At 45.7% G+C, this 10,987-nt stretch overlaps 1 pseudogene across 1 annotated transcript; it reads left to right on the forward strand.

The window, feature by feature from the left end:
• Positions 1 to 3,822: 3,822 nt before the first annotated feature.
• On the forward strand, positions 3,823 to 5,300 carry LOC108302510 (annotated as a pseudogene). Its single transcript, XR_005199767.1, has one exon. The product of XR_005199767.1 is annotated as a citrate synthase, mitochondrial-like (transcript).
• Positions 5,301 to 10,987: the final 5,687 nt, after the last annotated feature.

The following is a 10,987-nucleotide window of genomic DNA, read 5'->3' on the forward strand; positions in this document are numbered from 1 at the left end:
AAAAAAATTTTTTTAAAAAGAAACTCCAGAAACTCCTATTTATTGGTTCTGAAACTTTATATCATTTCCTTTTCACCTTGAGTTCATATTCTTATTCCCACAAGTTTATCTTCATGAGATAGATTTATTAGTCATCTATTGTATATCTTTGCAACAAAAATGTATATAAAATGATTTTTTTTCTTTTTTTTTTAAGCCACCAAGATTTGCAGATATATTTCTTTTTTTAATGACCATAGTCTCTAAATGTTAAAAAGAAAAAAAGCTGGCCAGGCACAGTGGCTCATAACTGTAATCCCAGCATTTTGGGAGGGTGAGGCAGGTGGATCATGAGGCCAGGAGTTCAAGACCAGCCTGGCCAACATGGTGAAATCCTGTGCCCGGCTAATTTTTGTATTTTTACAAAATACAAAAATTAGCCGGGCACAGGATTTCTACAAAATACAAAAATTAGCCGGGCACAATGGCAGGAGCCTGTTATCCCAGCTACTTGGGAGGCTGAATCAGGAGAATCGCTTGAACCCAGGCGACAGAGGTTGCAGTGAGCCAAGATTGAGCCACTGCACTCCAACCTGGGCGACAGAGTAAGAGTCAGTCTCAAAAGAAAAAAAAAAAAGGAAAAAGCTTATCTGGATTATTATTGCAATTATTAGTATGCAATTGATCAAAACAAATATTTCATAACTTTTGATAAATAATTTTTCAACATAAAAAGCTCAGTTTCACTGGAAATGAATCTTTTTATTTACTTATTTATTTTAAAACACACCTCTGTTGCACAGGCTGGAGTGCAGTGGTGCAATCTCAGCTCACTGCAACCTCCCCTCCCAGGTTCAAAGTGATTCTCCTGCCTCAGCCTCTCGACTAGCTGGGACTATAGATGCACGCCATCATGCCCGGCTAATCTTTTAGATTTTTAGTAGGGGCAAGAATTTACCATATTGGCCAGGCTGGTCTAGAACTCCTGGCCTCAAATGATCCACCTGCCTCGGCCTCCCAAAGTACTGGGATTACAGGCATGAGCCACCACACCCAGCCTGGAAATGCATCTCTTAACAAACTAGATGGAGCTTCTTCTCTCTTCTTTGGATGACTGTAGCTGTCTGCAGATGAACGTGTCTTCTTGCCACATGGAGACAGGACCTAGTGCCTCCGCTGCTCCTGTTGTCCATGTTTTGGGGTGAGGCTTTGCGATGGGCCTGGAAGGAATCCCAAAGTGTCACTTCAACTGGAGTCTTTGGATTCTGATTTATAGGTCAAAAGCTATTTAGTTAATGTTTATCAAATATTATCTCTAGTTGTTGAGCATGATGTGAAAGGAAAATTAAAAAGTTGCGACTCCAATTCGCTCTGCCCAAAGAAAAAAATTAAGCTGAAAGCTGAGTCAGGCAAGAAGCTGCCTTTCCGGGCCAGACGTGGTGGCTCACACCTGCAATCCCAGCACTTTGGGAGGCTGAGGTGGGCAGATCACAAGGTCAGGAGATCGAGACCATCTTGAGCAACATGGTGAAACCCCATCTCTACTAAAAATACAAAAATTAGCTGGGCGTGGTGGCATGTACCTGTAATCCCAGCTACTCAGGAGGCTGAGGCAGGAAAATCTGCTTGAACAGAGGTTGCAGTGAGCCGAGATTGTGCCACTGCACTCCAGCCTGGCGACAGAGCGAGACTCCATCACAAAAAAGGAAAAAAAAAATTTGCCTTTCCCTTTGTTCCTAAGCAGAGAGCGACAGGTAAAAGGTTAAATATCCCTCCAGCTACGCTATGTTCACCTTATCTTCTGTAAAGTGCCGATTTTCTGAACATCCAATCTTGTCACCACTATCTCTTTGGAAAATGAAGTACTGGGGATTGTACCCAGAGTTGACTGAACCAGTAGAGAGAAAAGCAAAAGGCAGGAGGCGCCAGTGTGCTGAGCAGACCCCTTGGGGAGTAGCAAGCAGACTCTGCTGCCAGGTGAGCAGTTGCTTAGAAACTGGGAGAATTTACCTGAAATGATTACTTATGAAGTTCAAGTATATACTCCCCCTGAGCAAGAAGAGTTTATCTGATTTCATTAAAATCATAACTGCATGGAAAACAGTGCGTGAGTTTGTTTTTCTTTTTAAAGAGATAAGTTGGTAAAATAAAGCATTTGTATTGTGTGTATGTGCTTTCCTCTGAAATTAAACTGGGGTTGTACCCAAAAGCTTCCTTCTATAAGCATCTTTGTACCAGCTTCCTGTAACTCACGTCTTTATGACAGTGATAATCAAGAATAAATACATGAGCCAAAGCTGGGTCTTCCTATCCTAGTTCTGTTGCTGTTTGTCATTTCAGGGAAAGGAAGTTGAAAGAAGGAAGACTGAGTTTGTCCTACAAACTGTGCGCGTGTATTGCATGCCCTGCAGGGCGCACATCTACCCATTGCCACGTTCAAGGATCTTTGACTTGGACAAAGTAGAAATTTAGAATGTATACTGCTTTGGGGACTTTCCTTCCATTGTAAACAATGATTATGGAGAAGCATGCATTTCTCTGATTCTTTGTTGGCCTGTTGGCCTCTTGACCCACTTCCTCAAATGTATAATGGTTGTCATATTAAATGTTCCCCTTGACTAAGCAAAGCATGGAGTGTCTAGTTACACTTCCTCTTCAATGGGGAAATGCTTATTTTTTCTATTTGTAGAGCTTAAAAGCAAATAGTTGCCCTATGAAAAAAATTACTTAGTTCACCCTCCCACAGTGTGGAAATGGATAATTCAGAATTATTATCAAGCATTTCTTTTGGAGGTGGTATAAAGTTCAGATTTGCAATTAGGCACAAAATATGTTTTGAAGGGGTAGGGACTCCAGGGCACAGTATAGCCCAATTCGAAGCCCACCTCTGCCACCTACTGGCTGTGTGACTTTGGCCAAATAACTTTATGTCTCTGTACTTAGAACCCCAAGAAGTGCTTGGTGAGTATTATAATTAGACTAATAAAGATAAAATTGGCATGCTCATGGTCACACCAGTGTCATGGAGACATTGTAAGGAGAAATGATGATAAGCATGCAGCTTCTAGCACAGCTCATGGTTGAAGTACTATCTGAAGGATTCTAGGGTCATGGGCTTCAGACACTTTTTTTTTTTTTTTTTTTTTCAAGAGAAATAGGGTCTTGCTATGTTGCCCAGATTGGTCTTGAACTCCTGGGCTCAAGTGATCCTCCTGTCTCAGCTTCCCAAAGTGCTGGAATTACAGGCATGAGCCACTGCATTCAGCCAAGACTCATTTTTTTCACACACACACAAAAAGTCTTCCGTTATAAAATGAGAGGTACTGATGTTGATTTGAAACCAAATCAGACGGTCCCACTCTTCAGTCTTTCCCATGACTGTAAGTGACCGCTCCTTTCTTCCAGTTGCTAAGGTCAAAAACCTTGTGCCACCTCTGACTCCTGCCTCTCTCCTGCCCCACGTTCTATCTGTCGGGAAATCTCACCCGTGCTACCAGAATACCTCCCATCTGACCACTTTTGCCACCTCCACTGTTACTGCCCTGGTCCAAGCCACCATTCAGAAAAATGAGGACACATCTAAAAAACACCTTCACAGAAACATCTAGAATAAGGTCTGCCCAAATGCCTGGGTACCGTAACTTAGTCAAATGGACACATAACATTAACTATCACATGATGTTCAGTAAATGATCAAGTAGTTGATCTGTTAAAATAGGAGTTCAAATTGCTTGGTTTAAGCTAGTGTCATTGAAAGAAAAAAACGGAGGTCCCCGGGCTGGGTGCCACCACCAGTTCATCTACCCTTTCCCCCAGCCACTTCCTTTCAACCTTGTTCACTGTCCATGGCTTCTGTTCCTGCCACAGCTCTCTCCCCTTCTTCCCTCCCCAGCAGATCCTGGAGACCGCCTGCCATGGCTTTACTCACTGTGGCCGCCCAACCCTTGGGAACCAAGAATACACCTTGTCTTGTTCTTGCTGCTCAGCACACCAGTGCTTCCTCCGCGAATTTGAAAGACACGTCGGCTGACCTGATTCCTAAGGAGCAGGCCAGAATCAAGCCCTTCAGGCAGCAACATGGCAAGACGGCGCTAGACCCAATCACTGTGGGCACGACGCATGGTGGCGTCAGAGGCACACAGGGAGCAGTCTGTGAAACATCAATTCTTGATCCTGATGACGGCATCCGTTTCCGAGGCTTTAGCATCCCTGACGGCCAAAAAGTGCTACCCAAGGCTAAGGGTGGGGAAGGACCCCTGCCCAAGGGCTTATTTTGGCTGCTGGTAACTGGACAGATTCTAACAGAGGAACAGGTATCTGGACTCTCAAAACGGGGCAAAGCGGGCGGCTCTGCCTTCCCATGTGGTCACCATGCTGAACAAATTTCCCACCAATCTACATCCACATCTCAGCTCAGTGCAGCCGGTACAGCCTCAACAGTGAAAGTAACTTTGCCTGAGCATATGCAGAGGTATCAGCCAAACCAAGTACTGGGAGTTGGTTTATGAAGACTCTATGGATCTAATGGCAAAGCTACTGTGTGTTGCAGCGAAGATCTACCGACATCTCTACAGAAAAGGCGGCAATATTGTGGCCATTGACTCTAAGCTGGACTGGCCCCACAAATTCACCAACGTGTTGGTCTATACTGATGGGCTATCCTAACGTGAGTTCACTGAGCTCATGCACCTCTACCTCACCATCCACAGTGACCATGAGGGTGGCAATGTAAATGCCCATACCAGCCACTTGGTGGGCAGTGCCCTCTCAGACCCTTACCTGTCCTTTGCAGCAGCTGTGAACAGGCTGGCAGGACCTCTCCAGGGACTGGCAAATCAGGAAGTGCTTGTCTGGCTAACACAGCTACAGAAGGAAGTTGGTGAAGATGTGTCAGATGAGAAATTACGAGACCACATCTGGAACACACTCAACTCGGGACGGGTTTTTCCAGGCTATGGCCATGCAGTGCTAAGGAAACTGATCCACGATATACCCGTCAGTGACCGTTTGCTCTGAAACACCTGTCTAACAATCCCATGTTTAAGTTGGTTGCTCAGCTGTACAAGATTATGCTCAATGTCCTCTTAGAGCAGGGTAAGGCCAAGAATCCTTGGCCCAATGTAGATGGTCACAGTGGAATGCTGCTCCAGTACTGTGGCATGACGGAGATGACCTACTACATGGTCCTGTTTGGGGTGTCACGAGCATTGGGTGTATTGGCACAGCTCATCTGAGGCTGAGCCATTGGCTTCCCTCTAAAAAGACCCATGTCCATGAGCACAGAAGGTCTGATGAAGTTGGTATACTCTAAGTCAGGGTAAAACTGGAGACTGAGGGAAAATGACTACCAGAAAGTGAGGAAGCCTAAATAAAAAGTATAATTTTGGGGCCGGGCGTGGTGGCCCACACCTGTAATCCCAACACTTTGAGAGGCTGTGGTGGGCGGATCACCTGAGGTTGGGAGTTTGAGAGCAGCGCGGGAGTAAACCCCATCTCTATATAAAATTAGCCAGGCATGGTGGTGCATGCCTGTAATCCCAGCTACTTGGGAGGCTGAGGCAGGAGAATCGCTTGAACCCAGGAAGCGGAGATTGGGGTAAGCCAAGATCACACCATTGTACTTCAGCCTGGGCAACAAGAGTAAAACTCCCTCTCAAAAAAAAGTATAAGTTTGTTTCAGGGGGGCTTTAAAGACAAGATTAAGTTATATCTGAGGCACCGATAGTATGTTTGAGGTTAAAATATAAATTAAGACTTAAAAGATGAAAAATGATCCTTTCTTCCCTCATCAGCTCCCTTCCCCTGCCTGGTCTGAGGTGCCCATCATAGGGGTGGTCCTGGAGGATGACCAGGGCTAATGCAGGTGGTATGAGCTAGGTTTGCCCCCCACCCGACTATCTCTAGAGCGAGAATCTGGTTCCTCTTTCCATGGGTCAAAGCCGGTTACAGAGAATCTGCAGTCACTTTGGAGATTCTGCTTCTTCTCTGCCAAGCCCTCAGCAAGCCAGCAAACCAGGACTCTGCCCCTTCTGCTTCCGTAGGAATCATGTCGGATAGTCAGCTGTACCAAGCCCCTTGACCCTCTCCCATGCACACAAACACCTCCTAACAAGACCTATGGGTTAGCTGGACATGCTTTGGCAATTTTTCTTTATGCTACCAAGTGACCATAAAGGCATGGCATTTGTCGTGACTGGCACTCAATATTTGATTTCTTTTTTAAAAACTATCCAATGAAAATTAGGTCTGGGAGCGTTCTGTTTCCCATCACTTTCATACTCACCTCCTCCCAGACTTTCTACACCTGTTGCACCTCAAGCTGAGGATGTTCTGGACCTCCCCCTCTGGGTCCCCACCAGATACCTCTCAACGCATCTGTGGTCCCAGTCATCAGGTTTTCTCAGTGCTTAATGTGACCTCGGTTTTTTCTTCCACACAACAAAGCCACTACCCTCTGACCTCCCCAACCCCCAGACCCCCATCTTTTAATATGCTGTAGGGCATAGAACAGGGACTCAGGAATGCCCAGCATGATATGTTCAGAGTCTGGTCACTGGGTATTAGCACTTCTTTTTGAACAATTGATTCAAGATTGGACATGATCTTCTCTAATTATCCTGTACTGGGGCTGCGGGCACTAAAAATAGAAAACCTCCCTTCTCATCCCTTGCCTCAAGAAAATGTCTCCTGATTTATCAACATCCTTTTCCTCCCCCTTCCCTGAGAGCGCACGGTGCACTGTTCTTTCTAGAAGCCCCATTTGCACAGGTTTTCAGCAACTCAGAATCCTTTTATTGCCTTTTTTTTTTTTTTTTTTTTTTGAGATGAGTTTCGCTCTTGTCTCCCAGGCTGGAGTGCAATGGTGCGACCTCGGCTCACTGCAAGCTCCGCCTCCCAGATTTAAGTGATTCCTGCCTCAGCCTCCCAAGTAGCTGGGATTACAGGCATGCGACACCACACCCGGCTAATTTTGTGTTTTTAGTGGAGATGGGGTTTCTCCATGTTGGTCAGGCTGGTCTCAAACTCCCCACCTCAGGTGATCCGTCTGCCTCGATCTCCCAAAGCACTGGGATCATGGCGTGAGCCAACTCGCCTGGCTGACGCTCTACTGCCTTTTCTTTGAGAAAGGTTTGAGCGACACTCCTGCTGTGCCCCCATCTTCCCTCCAAACTCCTGCCCGTGTTTGAGTGGATCCCAAGTCCCAGAACCACACTGTTGAGTTAGACACACAGTAAACCCCTGGGTAACTGTCAAGTCCTGATGCAGACCTTAGGTTGTTCTGTATAAAAAGCAAAATAAATGTTTTAATTAACAGAAAAAGAAAAAAAAACCCCACCATTAAAAAAAATACATTCAGGCTGGGCGTGGTGGCTTACACCTGTAATCCCAGCACTTTGGGAGGCTGAAGGGGGCGGATCACCTGAAGTCAGGAGTTCGAAACCAGCCTGGCCAACATGGTGAAACCCTATCTCTGCTAAAAATACAAAAATTAGTGGGGCATGCTGGCACGTAGCTATAATCCCAGCTACTCAGGAGGCTGAGGCAGGAGAATCACTTGAGCCTGGGAGGCGCTGCAGTGAGCCAAGATCATGCCAGACTGGGAGATAGGGCAAGACTCCATCTAAAAAAAAAAAGTTTAAATTGCAGGGTTTTTTAAATAGACATATTTTTTCTCTAATGCTAATTGTATTTAAGGTGTTTTTGAAGAGTTAAATGAACATTTTTCTAAACTAGATTGTGGTAGTATTTATACAACTCTGAGAGGTTAATGAGAGTTATTGATGCATACGCTTAAGATAGAGGAGTTTGTGGCATATAAATTATACCTAAATAAAGCTATTTTTTAAAATTGGGCAATAAATGAGGTCTTAATTATATAAAAACATTTTATTTCAGGAAGAACATTTAAACAGAAAGTTCCAGAGCTGAAACAAAACTACACTTGATAGCATTTGATTATAAGTAGGATAAAATCAGGGGACACTTGAAAAATAGTATTACAGACAAAATCCTGAGTAGACACAGGAAAACAATCTTTTAAAAGTAATCTTTTGCCAGACACGGTGGCTCCCACCTGTAATCCCAACACTTTGGGAGGCCAAAGTGGGTGGATCACCTGACGTCAGGAGTTTGAGAACAGCCTGGCCAACATGGGGAAACCCCATCTCTCCCCAAATTACAAAAATTAGCTGGCCATGGTGGTAGGTGCCTGTAATCCCAGCTACTCGAGAGGCTGAGGCAGGCGAATGGCTTGAAGCCAGGAGGCGGAGGTTGCAGTGAACCCAGATCACACCACTACACTCCAGCCTGGGTGACAGAGCGAGACTCTGTCTCAAATAATAATAATGATAATTAATAATAATCTTTTTTAAAGGCAATAAGTTTTTTAATATAAATTTAAGTGACACTGAAAACATCAACCGCTTTTGGAAGGAAAGGGCTAAAATGCACCCTTTGGATTTAGCCACAAAGAAGCCGCTGGTGCCGTGACAGTGGCATCTCCCTTCATGCTCAGCGTCAGCCGGGCATCAGCGCTGGGCTTCCGGAGGCACGTGAAGGAGGGAGCTTCCTTCCCACCTTGTCTTCCTCCAGTCCCCTCTCTGCTCACCTCTGGGTCCCTCATTTTCTCCCAGCAAACACATTGTGATTAACCTGCCCTTTTCTTTATTTACTCTCCTTCTTTCTTTTCTTTTTTTTTTGAGACGAAGTTTTACTCTGTTGCCAGGCTGGAATGGAGTGGCACAATCTCAGCTCACTGCAACCTCTACCTCCCGGGTTCAAGTGATTCTCCTGCCTCAGCCCACTGACTCTAGGAGCATGCTACCACACCTGGCTAATTTTTGTATTTTTAGTAAAGAGGGGTTTCACCATGTTGGCCAGGATGGTCTCGATCTCTTGACCTCATGATCTGCCCGCCTCGGCCTCCCAAAGTGCTGGGATTACAGGCACGAGCCACCGCACCTGGACAACTCCCCTTCTTTTTACCTAGTACAGCCACCTTCTCTACCTTCTCCACCTTGGCCAGTTTTTCTGGGATTTTTTTTTTTTTTCCATTCTCTTAAAAATTTCTCATCCCCATGGCAGTGACCACAGTCATCGCAGTATTTCAACAGGTCTGAGATGAGACTCATAGTGAGCCACTGTGTGCTCACCTGCCCTGAATGTGGTGCCCTTCTGATGGTCCCTAACTGTGCAAGTTCACAGACACAGATGACCAGTCACCTCCTGACTCATATGACATCCAGAAACCCATCTGTACAGCTCCCTTCTTGCAAGGAAGCTTAACTGGAGGAAGAGAAAACACAGCGCCTTTTGATAAATGTCTCATGAATGCAGAGGCTGGCTGGTGATCGGAAGGGTGGCAGAATGTGGAGACTGTAAGGACATACACCACCTAATTACCCCTTGGCTTAACGTCTATCATTCACTTGCTTCTCCAGTGCCTAGGAACAATGGGACTACCAAGGCAGTGCTGGAAGAACTGCGGGGACCCTGTCTGAAAGGCCTGGCCAGAGAACTGGAGCAGTCAGCAGCAGGGTTAGCAGCACAGAGAAGGCATCACCAACAGCAACAAAGCCAAGAAGGCATGGCATGGCCAAAAGTAGGGCTGGTTGCAGCAGGTGCATCTCTGAGCATGTGCGAGCCCTCCTCTGCCTAGGCTTCCCATCTGCCCTTCTCTCCTCATCCAGGAGCCCTTCAAAGGAATGGCTGAAGAGAAGGAGCCCTTAAAAAGCCTGGACTCCCAGTAACACAAGCTAAGGGACATCTGGATTGTTGACATTTGAGATTCTCTGTAAAGGTGATACAGTATATACACACACACTGAGTGGAGCCTGGGACATTCCAGAGACGTTACTATACAGTAAAGCAAATTTTTTTTTTTTTTTTGAGATAGAGTCTTGCTCTGTTGCCCAGAGTGCAGTGCAGTGGCATGATCTCGGCTCACTGCAAACTGCACCTCTCGAGTTCAAGCGATTCTCCTGCCTCAGCCTCCTGAGTAGCTGGGATTACAGGCACACGCCATCATACCTGGCTAATTTTTTCATTTTTAGTAGAGAAGGGGTTTCACCATGTTGCTCAGGCTGGTCTCGAACCCTTGACCTCATGATCCACCTGCCTCAGCCTCCTAAAGTGCTGGGATTACAGGCGTGAGCCACTGTGCCCAGCCCAGCAATTCATTTTCATACATTTGACATTTATCCAATCACTTTCCCAAGCTCATGGATACTGGCAAAGCTGTTTTGTTTATTTGTTTGTTTTGAAACAGAGTCTTGCTCTGTTGCCCAGGCTGTAGTGCAGTGGCACCATCCTGCTTCACTGCAAACTGTGCCTCCCAGATTCAAGCAATTTAGAGACTGAGCCTCCCAAGTAGCTGGAATTACAGCTGCGCCACCACACCCAGCTAATTTTTGGATTTTTAGTAGAGAGAGGGTTTTGCCATGTTGGCCAGGCTGGTCTTGAACTCCTGGCCTCAGGCCTGCCCACCTTGGCCTCCCAAAGTGCTGTGATTACAGGCATGAGCCACCATGCCCGGCCATGGCAAAGCTTTTAATTGCACCTAAGTGTTTCAGAACAGTAGTTCTCAAAGTATCCAGAACTCCTTTCAGTGCGTATTAAAGGTCAAAACTGTTTTCATAACAATACCAAGAAATGAGTTGTTTTCACTCTCATTCTTTCAGTGGGATGTGCGGTGGGATTTTCCAGAGGCCGCATGTATGATATTGCACCTGTGCAAAGCAGAGCAGATGTAAGAAGCCAACTTCCTTCTATTAGGACAAAAATCAAAGAAGTTTTTTAAATACCTTTTTAAAGAATAGTAATTTTAGCCAGGCACGGTTGGTCACACCTGTAATCCCACCAATTTGAAAGGCTGAGGCAGGTGGATCACTTGAGGTTGGGAGTTTGTGACCAGCCTGGCCGACATGGTAAAACCCCATCTCTACTAAAAATACAAAAAATTAGCTTAGCATTGTGGCTTAGGCTTGTAATCCCAGCTGCTTGGGAGGCT

The sequence above is a fragment of the Cebus imitator genome, unplaced genomic scaffold, assembly GCF_001604975.1.
Source record: "Cebus imitator isolate Cc_AM_T3 unplaced genomic scaffold, Cebus_imitator-1.0 Scaffold41, whole genome shotgun sequence".
NCBI classification, from domain to species: domain Eukaryota; kingdom Metazoa; phylum Chordata; class Mammalia; order Primates; family Cebidae; genus Cebus; species Cebus imitator.